We start from the raw sequence: 14,792 nt of genomic DNA on the forward strand, positions 1-14,792 counted from the left end.
ATGAGATAGTACATATTGTTAAAATTATATGTCTGAAACAAGATTTAATTAAAATTGCAAAAATATTTGCCTCCCAAAAAAATAAAATTTTTTAATAACAAGTGAATAGAGCCTTCTTTGGACTAATGAAAAATGTATAGGGAGGAAACAAAACTTAAAGTAAAGCTTTTAGTAAAAAACAAACAGACAAACATCCTAACATTTTTTTTTATAAATATGTGTCTGCGCCTCTAGCCTTCAGGGGCAATCTAAATTTGAGAGAAAATAGCCAAAAACCTAACCTAAACTTATATAAAGCTTACTTAATAAGTTTAGGGATCTTAACAGACAGACAACAAAACTTACTAATATATCTTATAGGATGAGGAGGGCTAATATTTATGATATTACATGATATTTAACCAAAAACAGCCAGAATTTAAATTGCTTTTCTTACAATTAAACATATCAGCAGACATATTAGTTTTTTTATACAAGGATAAAAATAACCCAATCAAATCCTGCTTTTGTTATTGACTTATGAAGATAGCAAACATTCTCAAAAAAGTTTGCAATATTTGAATAGATATGTATGTAAAATTTTATAGAAAAAACCTTTAATATTTAAAAATATATATTATTCTAAATTTTAGCCTATTCTCCAATTGCATTGATACTTTCTTAGATATAAAATCTATAGATTAATTCAATTCAAGAAGAATTTAATGTAAAATATTCAAAGGTTATTTTTTTTATATATGAGCAGTTTTATGAAAAAGCGAGAAAAAATAATACCTCTGTTTGGTTGAATTACGTTTTAGAGTAGCTTTTTTTTACAAATAAGGAAAGGGTGTGGTATGAGGTATCAACCAGGAATCTTAAGGGATAAGACAATGAACGATAAAAGGGCGGTACATCCCCAATAATAAGAACATAATTTTCCCTTCTGTAAATAAAAATCAACGATTGAAAAGTGTGTAACTGTACACTATATGTTGAGAACATCCAATGAAAATTCATTATGTTTTTAAGCAAACGAATGAGAGAACATAAAACTTTGGGTACCAGTATAATTTGCAGTCCAATATTCAGTAAATCTCCCTCCCATACCTCACTGCAGCCCTGAACAAAAACAAAATATAATGAGGAAATTGTATTGATTAGTTTTCCATAACTTGTGTTTCAAAATAGGATAGCCTGATATCTAGTTGCCGAATGTGTACGCAGTTTCCTGGGTGTTTCCTCATCCTCGCTCAATATTTACTACTAGCTACAAATCTTCAAACTTCCCTTAAAAAAATCAAAATTTGAATGTGTAAACGATTTATACAATATACATTATAAATTTGAATTTTTTAAATTTTGATTTTTTTTTTTTGAAGTTTGAAGCTTTTTTAGCTAGTAGTAAATATTGAGCTAGGATGAGGAAACACTCAGGAAACTGCGTACACATTCGGCAACTAGATATCAGGCTATCCAAAATAGTTTTCTTAAAAGTAAACTCCATCATTTTGACAATTTTTTTTTTCTTGGAGAACAAACAGTCAGACGGTAAAAAAGTTTACAAACGTCGCACAATATAACAAACCAAAAATATTTATATAAAAAACAAAACAAATGTATTAAAAAGTGTCCCTTTAAGTTCATTGTTGATGCTTTTTCGACGACAAAGATAATTATTATATGATGATCACTTTCTGTCTCCAACTATTTGAACATAACATTCGCTTTTCCTATAAATAGATGTGGATATCATGACAGGGGCAAAATTATCGTCAATTTAGGTTCTTTTCCCCCTGTCATTTATTGGCCAGTTTATTCATCCAGTAAGATTGGAAGTGATTGGGGTAAATCTAGGATGGATATGATTAGTTATCTTAACCCACTAAAAGTTTCAATTATTAGAGTAAATGTTAATTTTGTGTAGGATCTCAGAAATAATAAAACCATTTTTCTATTTTATTATTTTTTTTAAATAGGACATATTGTAAAGTTTTCTGCATGCCTTTGATTTTAGGCAAGAAATGTTATTGACAAAAAAACCAAGAAACAATATTTTTTTAAATTGCAGTTTTTTAAAGGAAGATTTATTTTGAAACAGCTTAAATTGAAATTTATCTTTAAAAAAGAATATTAAGGACAATAAATTATAATACTCACAGATCTTATTTATAGAGTATAATAGCTTATAAAAAAATGAGAGAAAAGGTTTATAAATATTTAGTGTTGAAAATTGATCATCGTTACATCGTTGTGTTCAATTTTCTTTGTCATCAAATTTGTTCATTTCTAATTAAGATACAAAGAAAAATCCTTACAACAGGCCTGTGAACCATACAAACCTCCCTTCCCCCATCCTTTGCCATTTTATTACTAATACATAGCCGACAGACTTACGAACCACGTATATTATATACTAGATGCTATCTAGTATGTGAATATTAACCGAAACTTTTAGCTGTCTCTCCTAAACAGTAACCCTGAAACCTCCATAGAATTACAGAATGGAGGACTAGGCGACAGACAAAGTGAATTATAGAGTATCTTTGCTAGTAAAAAATAATTAAGGGGGGGGGGGGATAATTTCTTCAATACCAATTTGTGGTATGTTGCCAGAAATCATTTCACTTGGTTTTGTTGTTGTGATTTTTAATTTGGTTTTATTTTTATCTAAAATATTTTTGTTTTTGTTTTGTCTTTATTTTTTTAAACAGTCATTGTTATAATAGTTGATTTTTTATATTTTGATAATTTATTTCAAATTTTGAAAAAATAAAGCAAACTTAAAATTAAAAATCAAGGATTGATAGAATTATAATTTACTTATTATTTAAGTTCAAAATAAAATCTTAAATGGTAATTGAAAGTTCAACGAATCAAAATCATTAATTTTTCTTAATTTTCCTTTTGATTTCATGATAAAGACAATTAAGATGATAATTTTTTATTGTATGTCCTTGTTTTTGGACAATTAACAATTAGGTAAAGTGATAGGTCATCTAAAAAAAGTCTTGTGGCTCCAAAAAAGAGAAAGAAATAGCAATAGATTAATATTGGAACCTATTAGAATAGTTTAATAAAAATAGGATGTCAACAAAAATTCGGCGATATACAAAGATTAGTGGTTTAGACAAAAATAACCCTCCCTCCCATTATAACAATCCTGACTTTGGTAGCTTATATCTTTAAGAGGGAAGAAAGGATTGTGGATTGATATTAATTAATTTATCTTCAGTTATCTATTTCTCTATCCCTGACAATTACAAAGTATGAAACAATTACTATAGAAAGAAGGTCATGTTATCACAATTTTTTTACTTACAAATTGTTTTTGCAATGTAGTAAAATAATAATCCATAGCTTTAATGTCAATTGCAATTCCAAGTATGCTTCGAAATCGATTAATATCAGTTAGATTAGATCTGGTTCTTAGCCATACTGAAAAATCATGTATAGCATCGCATCAAAGACAATTTTCCGCGAATGTTGAATAAAAATCACAAAATTGATACCAGCTTTTCTAGCTTAGGCCCGTGTGGCTCACAAAACTGGTTTTGATCTTTATTTAATATTCGCGGAAAGCTGTCTATAATACGATACGAAAAATTACTATTCCACTTTAAGCAGATTTTATAATTTACTATAGGTAGCTTTCTAAAAATTAGATTTTCATACAAAGCTAACAGCAATTTCATTTTAGATCTTTTTTTGTCACTTTTGATTAAATAAAAAAATAAAGATACTAAAAAAAGATTATAAAGGACAGATATTGTACAAAACTTTTTAAAAATATTAATTTTTTAAAGCGTTTGTATGAACATAATTTTTTTTATGTTTGTGATTTTGTTGCATGTGTGGTTTTGATTTCATTAACATTAAATAATTATATCAGATTCAGATTACTTTTTGCAAGGTTTTTCTGGTAGCGCAGCTACTCTATAATTCTATATGTTGTCCACAAGGTAATCCATGTGATCAGTAATAACAATAGAATAACTTTTAAAAAAACAAGGATGTCAAATCCATAAAAACGAAGCTCTGAAACGGTATGGCAGTCAAAACTGAATATAAAATATATATACAAGTTTTGACAAAATTATTCGCAAATTTCTTGCAAAACTTCCTAAATACAGAATATTGTTTAAGGACATTTTTAGGACTTGGTTATAGAGATGCTTCGATTATAATATTGTACCTTGTTGTAGTAGGAATCAGTATATACTCCAAAAATTAGATCAATAGGAAATCGATAGAACAATTCTGTATGCCTAAATTAATGAAAAAAAGCTATCCGTTACGGACGGACGTACGTACCTTAATTATAGAAAAGCTTCGCTTTTAAAAACAGTATAGTATTTAATGATTATAATAGAGAATTTTTTTTTTTTGCATATGTTAAAATGAATATAAAATATTTGTAAAGATATATTTTAAAAGTTTTTAACATTTGGGCCGGTCCGTCCGTCCGTAACGAGTAGCTTTTGTCGTTAATTTCAACTTTACATGTTTAAGTTTCTAAATTGTCCACCTCTGAAAAGTGATGATCTAAAATATGTTTTTTTAAAGTAATTTATGTAGAAGCGGTCATGGTGAACAAAGTTAATTTTATAAGTGTTGCATGGCAGTTATAGGGATATTTTGTTTCAAGCAAGCACCCAGAGAGATAGACGGACGAAAAGAACATCGAAATGCCTTACATCATAATCATTTTTATAGATAGACAGTATGAAGTTTATTTAAATAATGTTTTATTAATACAGAAAAGCATAATTAGAGTCATAATTAGAGCACATCAAATGCCAAACAAAAAACGTTAATGTAAACTTTATACTGTTTATCATTGGGCTCGGCAGTGGCCTAATTCTGTAGAAAATAAATCTTTGTGCGAAGATAAAGTTTTCGTTGGCTCAACATTATTGGGGAATTTTATAGAATCTTGATTGGTTGGTTCATTAAGTTGAGTGTCTTTAATCAGAAAATATAATATACAAAAGGGGTAGTTTTGTGTATCATCTTTGGGTACAACAATTTATCGGCCATTGTCTTATCCCTTTAGATCCTTGTTACGCATGAAGCTGCTGCTAAGAAAATTTTCCAAATAAATTCTAGAAATATGTCTGCAGCTGCCGAGCCCTGGTTTATAAACCTCTAAATACTATTGAATATTTTCGACTAAATTAAGATCAATAAACTGTGCTTTTACGAATAATTTATGCATAATCTACATGGATATAGGAAAAAAATAACTTAAGATTAACTAAAGATTATTTTATTAAAATATAAACTGTTTATAGTGCTTATAAAAAAATACAAATACAAATGACCAATGATAGGCCAATACACAGACTAAATTACCAATAGCAGACCATAAATTAACCAATGGTAGGCCAGTATGACGTCATAAATACATAAACAGAGCGTTAAAGTAGTGAGTTGTAATTATTTGTGTGTCTCGAAAAGGCTGGAACAATTTTAAAACAATTTTTATGGATCTATGAATTATATTTGCAGTTGAATTTCATGGTTTATTCAAACTCAGCAGTCTTATATTGCGACTACGGCTGCCGAATGTGGCAAAATTATTAATACAGTTCCTTTATCTCTGTCAAAAAAATGAAGTGATTATGAATAAAAACATAAAAAGTTGGCTGAATTTACATAATTCTTCTGTTAACATCATTATTGATGTTAGGTTCAGTTATGTCTGATTGGTTCCTCTTTTAAGTTTAGCTACTCTATAATTCACTGTTTCGGAACGCAATGCCTAGCCGTTCTCGAAATCTTATCTCTAAGCCTCCCGAATGATCAACATAGTGAAGTTTACGAATGTGTATTTATTACCATGAAAACAGTAAGTCTAAAACAAAAATATAAGAATTAATTACATAAAATTAATTGTTATTATTTTTTAGCATCAAGGTTGCGTGATTTTAATTTAATAAAAAATATGAATTTTCTAAAAAACTTAAAATTGGCACGAATCATATTAAATCGCATCAGAAATTGATAATTTTAGAATAAAATAATCAACAATATAAAAGTAAATATTCGTATATCAAAACTTAGCAGTTAAATGGTCTATTTGTTGAAAAATTAATGATTTAAATTTCTTCATAAAATTGTACCATTCTATGCTTATTTTCAAGAATTAAAAGATAAATTCTTACCACATATGATGTCAAACTAAGCAGGAAGGCTTATTTGAGATCTTCCACATATCAGAGCGCATGTATATTCAAGCAATACATTATTTTCATTCACGTAGCTCCTCACATGGGAAATATCAAAGGAAAAGTGCGCGTCTCTTTTGTTTGTTTACAAGCCACGCGCGGAGATAGTTAGGAATGCCACGTAACACACTCATTCTCTGGGGAATTCTGGTGTAAGGAAAAAGGGGATTAATGGGTTCGAACTTGCCGGGGAATACAAGAAATACATACCGACACATTCACTTTGTCTGTCTGTCCGTCCGTCAGCCTGTCTGTCAATCCGTAACGTAATATGTGATTTTCTAGGCTGCTATTTAAGATAGAATACTGAGGTGGATTCTTTAAAAAATTGCCCCACTAATCGCTTAGTGGGGCAAAGATGTTTTCGTGAAAAATCCTCCAAAATCACATAAAAAATCTACAAAAATTAAATAAAATCTTATGTTCATATTCAAAACCCTTCTATGATTTTGTTTATTTTTTTAAGATTTTGGTGGATTTATCACGAAAACAATTTTTTTAAGAATCCACCTGATGTATTTCTAGTATTGATATGTCCTCTTTTTTATGATCACTAATCATTTGCTCTAAAGTTTACTTTTTCCTTATGATATTTTGTTGCCTCGCTTGTTATGGATGTTATCATCCAAGAAAAATTTCAGCTACTCTATAATTCACAAAAAAAAACTAGAAATAAATTAGTTCTCGGTTTAATTTGTAGTTAAACCCATTATATATAGTAGTAGGTATTTTTTACCTTAAGCGTGATATCTCAAAAACTACTAATTAGATTGGGTGCTTTATTTTGAAAAGCTTCACATAGATTAATGAGATGGCTTTAGACTATTGTATTTTCAGATTTAGATCTTTGAATGATGTTATGTCCATTTCCTAGCCCATCTCTGCCCCTTGAAATACTGATCCACTAGATGCTAGAGGCATATTCGCTAGTGTTCAAAAAGTAGGATTAACTTAAACTAAAGAAAAACTCTTCCTTTTTGGGGTCTTTTTGAAAGATTTTTAAATAGATTATACAGTTGCTTATTAAAGAGTGGCTACACTCTATTCTTTAAACGATTTGTGACGGTTGTATTTTGATTCTTGCTGTGCCGTTGAAAGATTCTCGCCTTCCAGCCGCCACGACACCACAGGGAAATAAATTATCACATATCAAAACACTTATTTATCGTACGACCATAATTTTATACGCTGGATTAGAACCGGTTCTCAGCCATACTAAAAAATCATGTATATCACGTATTACAGACACTTTCTATAAAAATAAAAATAGTAAATTAACACCAGTTTGTTAGCCCCGAGATTTTTATTTTACACTCTGCGGAAAACTGTCTATAGTATGTTGCGATAATGACGATATATCGAATGCTTTAATACACCTTTTAAAACAATAAACAGTCTAAATTTTGAATTCTAGATGCTGCTTGACTATGATCAAATTGACAAATATTGGTTGTTTCTATTTTTAAAAGCGAAGCTTTTCTATAAATTGGGTCGGTCCGTCCGTCTGTCCGTAACGGAGAGTTTTTTTCGTTAATTTAGCCATGTTAGAATCGTCCTATTGATTTCAAACTTTGCATGGTGATTCCTGAAGTAGTTAGGTACGATTTAGAAAGTGTAGCATTACAAGAATGTCCGTACGTCCATTTTAAACATGATGATTTTTTTTTACTTTTTTAACAACTAGTTTTTATGTGATCTAATACTCCGATTGATCTGATTTTTGGTATACTGATTCCTGGGACAACAAAGTACAATTTTATAAGCGAAGCAACTCTATAAGGAAGTCCTAAAGTTGTAAGTATGTCCATAAACATTATTCTGTATCAAACAGTTTTTCAACAATTTTACTTTCTATTTTGCTTCGATTAATATACATTTATATTCTGACTATTCAGTTCTGACATTAAACAAGTGTTAATGTCCGTTTGTCCTACCGTTTCAGTGCTTCGCTTTTATGGATGTTGTCATCCTTGTTTAGTTTATATTTTTATGTGATATTCGGATTCTTTTTTTGTAACCCTCAAAGAAGTATTTGAGAATTACTGGGCTCTTAAAACAAACTTTGAGGTTTACCTTTCAAACTGTAAAAATTAAAAAAATTTATAACTTATTATTGTAAAGTTCCAGTTTTTTCTTAGGGTGTTTATTTTATTTTGATTTCTTAATATCATGGATAACACTGGAATTATATTCTATTAAATCTCACTATACGATAAATATGACATTCTACCATCCCACATATTAAAAAAAGATTTACATCTTGAATTAAATTTTTAAATGTCATAATTTGATACATAAATTATATTACCATGGAGTAAAAACTTCAAGAGTTATTGAATATTATGCTCTTAAACGTTTTAACGATTTTTTAGAAAGCCTAACACTTTTTACTCAGATGAGATAAAGACAATTTTTGTAGGTATATTTCGTAACAGATTGGTATCCGTTGGATTAAAACCAGTTCTCGGCCATACTGAAAATTAATGTATTGTATCGTATAACATAGATTTTCCATGAATATTAAAATAAAAATCATAAATTAAAACCGAGCCTTCGACTATAACATAAATAGTTTAAATCTTATACTTTTTCATTTTATTATTCAATTTCATTGTAAGCTGTCTTTAATACAATGCGATAACTATTCTTAGGTGAAAGTATGAATACCTAAATTCAATAAGCTACTATCCTATTATATAAAAGAGGAGATTTTTATGTTTGTCCTTACTAATCAATGAACCGAATGAATTCATCATTTCAGGGATGCTTCCTAAAGCTTCTGGGAGGGTTTAAACCTACTATTTTCTGCCTTATTTATATTCGAATACAAAGCCCCTAAATGTTATGGGCTTAGTGTAGTATAAGCATCAATTAAAAACAAATAACATGGTAGCCTCAGATGCAAAGTGTAGCAAGCGGCAGCACTCTTTTTGGATAAGAGCTGCTAAAGCTGGCAAAACTTGGCGGCAGAAAGCTTGCAAACCAACCAAGATAGCTTTTAAGCTAAAATCAATAATATCAACTATGCAAAACTGTTGTAAGTTTTCCAAAAATGGGTGGCACAATTTTTTTCGATGTACAAAAACAAAGATATCATTTGTTTTGTAATATTATTGGCTCCATAATATTAACCCAGGAAGTTGTAAAGGTTTTACGAGAAGATATGTTTGAAAACAAGAACAATATTGTAGATAGTAGCATAGGCTACATAATAAATGCATTTTTGCAAGAATATTTAAGAGATCTTCGGAAATATACTGAATTTTGATACAAATATTTCATTTAACATATCATTAATCAGTAAATCATGTCGACTTTTGTTTTTTACAGGTACAGAAATCCAGGGATCTAAAGTGATAAGACAATGGTCAATAAATTGATGTACATCACCAATGATAATAAATAAATTACCCCTTCTGTAGAGTAAAATTAGTGGTTGAAACGTTTGAACGCTTAACTTAATGAAGCAACCTATTAAAATTCACTAGTCCCCAAAAGTCCCCAAAGTTGTTAAGCCAACGAAAAAGAAAACGTTATTATAAAACTTTGAGGAAAAGTAAAGGTACCTGTCCACTATAAAAATGTACGTACATACCAAGATAACAAGTAGTAGAGTAGATTCGCTGCTTATATAATATTCTATGTAAAGTCACTTGTCAACTATAAAAATTTACGTACATACCAAGATAACGAGTAATAGAGTATCTTCGCTGCTGATATAGTATTCTATGTAGAGTCACTTGTCAACTATAAAAATGTACGTACATACCAAGATAACAAGTAGTAGAGTAGCTTCACTGCTTATTTAATATTCTATGTAGAATCACTTGTCAACTATAAAAATGTACGTACATACCAATATAACTAGTAGTAGAGTAGCTTTATTGCTTACATAATATTCTATATAGAGTCACTTGTCAACTATAAAAATGTACGTACATACCAAGATAACAAATAGTAGAGTAGCTTTGCTGCTTATATAATATTCTATATAGAGTCACTTGTCAACTATAAAAATGTACATACATACCAAGATAACTAGTAGTAGAGTAGCTTTGCTGCTTATATAATATTCTATATAGAGTCACTTGTCAACTATAAAAATGTACATACATACCAAGATAACAAGTAATAGAGTAGCTTCACTGCTTATATATGTAATATTCTATGTAGAGTCACTTGTCAACTATAAAAATGTACGTACATACCAAGATAACTAGTAGTAGAGTAGCTTTGCTGCTTATATAATATTCTATATAGAGTCACTTGTCAACTATAAAAATGTACGTACATACCAAGATAACAAGTAGTAGGTAGCTTCACTGCTTATATAATATTCTATGTAGAGTCACTTGTCAACTATAAAAATGTACGTACATACGAAGATAACAAGTAGTAGAGTAGATTCGCTGCTTATATAATAGTCTATGTAGAGTCACTTGTCAACTATAAAAATGTACGTACATACCAAGATAACTTGTAGTAGAGTAGCTTTGCTGCTTATATAATATTCTATATAGAGTCACTTGTCAACTATAAAAATGTACGTACATACCAAGATAGCAAGTAGTAGAGTAGATTCGCTGCTTATATAATATTCTATGTAGAGTCACTTGTCAACTATAAAAATGTACGTACATACCAAGGTAACAAGTAGTAGAGTAGCTTCTATACTTATATAATATTCTATGTAGAGTCACTTGTCAACTATAAAAATGTACGTACATACCAAGATAACAAGTAGTAGAGTAGCTGCGGTGCTTATATAATATTCTATGTAGAGTCACTTGTCAACTATAAAAATGTACACACATACCAAGATAACGAGTAGTAGAGTAGCTTCGCTGCTGATATAGAATTCTATGTAGAGTCACTTGTCAACTATAAAAATGTACGTACATACCAAGATAACAAGTAATAGAGTAGCTTCTCTACTTATTGATATTCTTTGTAGAGTCACTTGTCAACTATAAAAATGTACGTACATACCAAGATAACATGTAGTAGAGTAGCTTCACTGTTTATATAATATTCCATGTAAAGTCACTTGTCAACTAAAAATATGTACATACATAACAAGATAACGCGTAGTAGAGTAGCTTCTATACTTATATAATATTCTATGTAGAGTCACTTGTCAACTATAAAAATGTACACACATACCAAGATAACAAGTAATAGAGTAGCTTCTCTACTTATATGATATTCTTTGTAGAGTCACTTGTCAACTATAAAAATGTACGTACATACCAAGATAACATGTAGTAGAGTAGCTTCACTGTTTATATAATATTCCATGTAAAGTCACTTGTCAACTAAAAATATGTACATACATAACAAGATAACGCGTAGTAGAGTAGCTTCTATACTTATATAATATTCTATGTAGAGTCACTTGTCAACTATAAAAATGTACACACATACCAAGATAACAAGTAATAGAGTAGCTTCTCTACTTATATGATATTCTTTGTAGAGTCACTTGTCAACTATAAAAATGTACGTACATACCAAGATAACGAGTAGTAGAGTAGCTGCGGTGCTTATATAATATTCTATGTAGAGTCACTTGTCACCTATAAAAATGTAAGTACATACATACCAAGATAATATTAATAGAGTAGCTTCGCTGCTTATATAATATTCTATGTAGAGTCACTTGTCAACTATAAAAATGTACGTACATACCAAGATAACAAGTAGTAGAGTAGCTCCACTGCTTATTTAATATTCTATGTAGAGTCACTTGTCAACTATAAAAATGTACGTACATACCAAGATAACAAGTAGTAGGTAGCTTCACTGCTTATATAATATTCTATGTAGAGTCACTTGTCAACTATAAAAATGTACGTACATACCAAGATAGCAAGTAGTAGAGTAGATTCGCTGCTTATATAATATTCTATGTAGAGTCACTTGTCAACTATAAAAATGGACGTACATACCAAGATAACAAGTAGTAGAGTAGCTTCACTGCTTATATAATATTCTATGTAGAGTCACTTGTCAACTATAAAAATGGACGTACATACCAAGATAACAAGTACTAGAGTAGCTGTGCTGCTTATATAATATTCTATGTAGAGTCACTTGTCAACTATAAAAATGTACGTACATACCAAGATAACTAGTATTAGAGTAGCTTCTGTGCTTACATAATATTCTATGTAGATTCACTTGTCAACTATAAAAATGTACGTACATACCATGATAACAAGTAGTAGAGTAGCTTCACTACTTATATAATATTATATGTAGAGTCACTTGTCAACTATAAAAATGTACTTACATACCAAGATAACAAGTAGTAGAGTAGCTTCGGTGCTTATATAATATTCTATGTAGAGTCACTTGTCAACTATAAAAATGTACATACATACCAAGATAACAAGTAGTAGAGTAGCTTCGGTGCTTATATAATATTCTATGTAGAGTCACTTGTCAACTATAAAATGTACGTACATACCAAGATAACAAGTAGTAGAGTAGCTTTATTGCTTATATAATATTCTATGTAGAGTCACTTGTCAACTATAAAAATGTACATACATACCAAGATAACGAGTAGTAGAGTAGATTCGCTGCTTATATAATATTCTATGTAGAGTCACTTGTCAACTATAAAAATGTACGTACATACCAAGATAACAAGTAGTAGAGTAGCTTCACTACTTATATAATATTCTATGTAGAGTCACTTGTCAACTATAAAAATGTACGTACATACCAAGATAACTAGTAGTAGAGTAGCTTCACTGCTTATATAATATTCTATGTAGAGTCACTTGTCAACTATAAAAATGTACGTACATACCAAGATGACTAGTAGTAGAGTAGCTCCCCTGCTTATATAATATTATATGTAGAGTCACTTGTCAACTATAAAAATGTACGTACATACCAAGATAACAAGTAGTAGAGTAGATTCGCTGCTTATGTAATATTCTATGTAGAGTCACTTGTCAACTATAAAAATGTACGTACATACCAAGATAATATTAATAGAGTAGCTTCTCTACTTATATAATATTCTATGTAGAGTCACTTGTCAACTATAAAATGTACGTACATACCAAGATAACAAGTAGTAGAGTAGCTGCGCTGCTTATATAATATTCTATGTAGGTAGAGTCACTTGTCAACTATAAAAATGTACATGCACAATTTAATGCATTTATAAATCTGCATGTGTCGTGACCAATTGCAGGTCTTAACTTTTCGTATGAAATCTTTTTAAGACGGCTGAATTGTAGCTGCAAATTATTTTTTAGAAAATTCAGAAAGCATGTGAGCTTCGGCAGCTGAAAAATGCGGCTGTGCTAAAATTGGTTGCTAGCCATTGTTACTGTTAAGGGTAGCTTTTAAAAAGTGGCCATGTTTTTGTCTTCCGACTATTTGTCTTTCTCAAGACCTATTTTCCCTTGTTGATTGAGATATAACAAATCTGTGGAGATTTTAACTTACATAATACACAAATTATTCTTTTCATGTATTGGTCATCTTGCCTATATATGTTTTACATACAAATGATAAAGAATTGTGGGGAGGGGAAGCTAAAAAAGGACACTCTTTAACCAGGAATCTAGAGGGATGAGACAATGGCCGACAAATTTATGTACATCCCCAATGATGATACACAAAATTACCCCTTCTATAGATTACAATTAGTAGTTGAAACGTTTACCACTTAACATAAAGAATCAACCGATCAAAATTCAGAAAAAGATAAATTTGCTATAAAACTTTGGGGACAGTACAATGTCCCCTCCCTAACTAAATCTAACATATTATTAACCACTGAACCTTTCAGGTTATGCTGAAAAAAGCCTATGGTTAGAACATTAGGATATTTATTTAATTAACAATTAAGATTTTTTTGTCAAAAGAAACTTGCACTTTTTAAATAAAATATATTTTTTTTTGTGCAAATGTCCTTTCAAAATGCAACTTAGGTATAATTCTAAATATATTTTTCTTCCTAATTTAGTCTTATTCTTGTTTTACTATAGACTTGAAACTAGTTGTGATTGAATTGGAAAAGTTATCTTTGAAACCTGATTTCTCTGATGATATAATATTATGGAGACAGGTTAGGTGTGATGTCAATTCCGCAAGGATATATGATTTTAAAAGTTCAAATAATCAATATATTATTGCTTGCGTATTGCGCCAGATTTTTATGTACTCTGATAAGGTAGTGCTCGCAGCTGGCTAAAATAACGGTGGACTTACATCCGCCCCCTCCCCTCCTACTGGATGAACGAAATTACCAATAAATGAGGTTCATATTAGCAAGCTATTTTAAAGATAAATTTTCCCTTGTCAATATACCCACGTATGTCCTATATCCTATGTTAAAAGGAGTAAAGATTTGTAATTTATACATTCCAAATGATGATGCACAAAATTACCCCTTCTGTAGATTACAATTAGTGGTTGATACGTTTGGACACTCAATGATACAACCCATCAAAATTTAATTAAAGTCCCTAAAGTTGTTAAGCCGACGAATAAGAAAACATTATTATAAAACTTTGAGGGCTAGTGTAAAAAAACAGCCCAATACCCTCTCCCTACCTG

This window comes from Acartia tonsa, chromosome 6 (assembly GCF_053477335.1).
Source record: "Acartia tonsa isolate MP-2025a chromosome 6, ASM5347733v1, whole genome shotgun sequence".
NCBI classification, from domain to species: Eukaryota; Metazoa; Arthropoda; class Copepoda; order Calanoida; family Acartiidae; genus Acartia; species Acartia tonsa.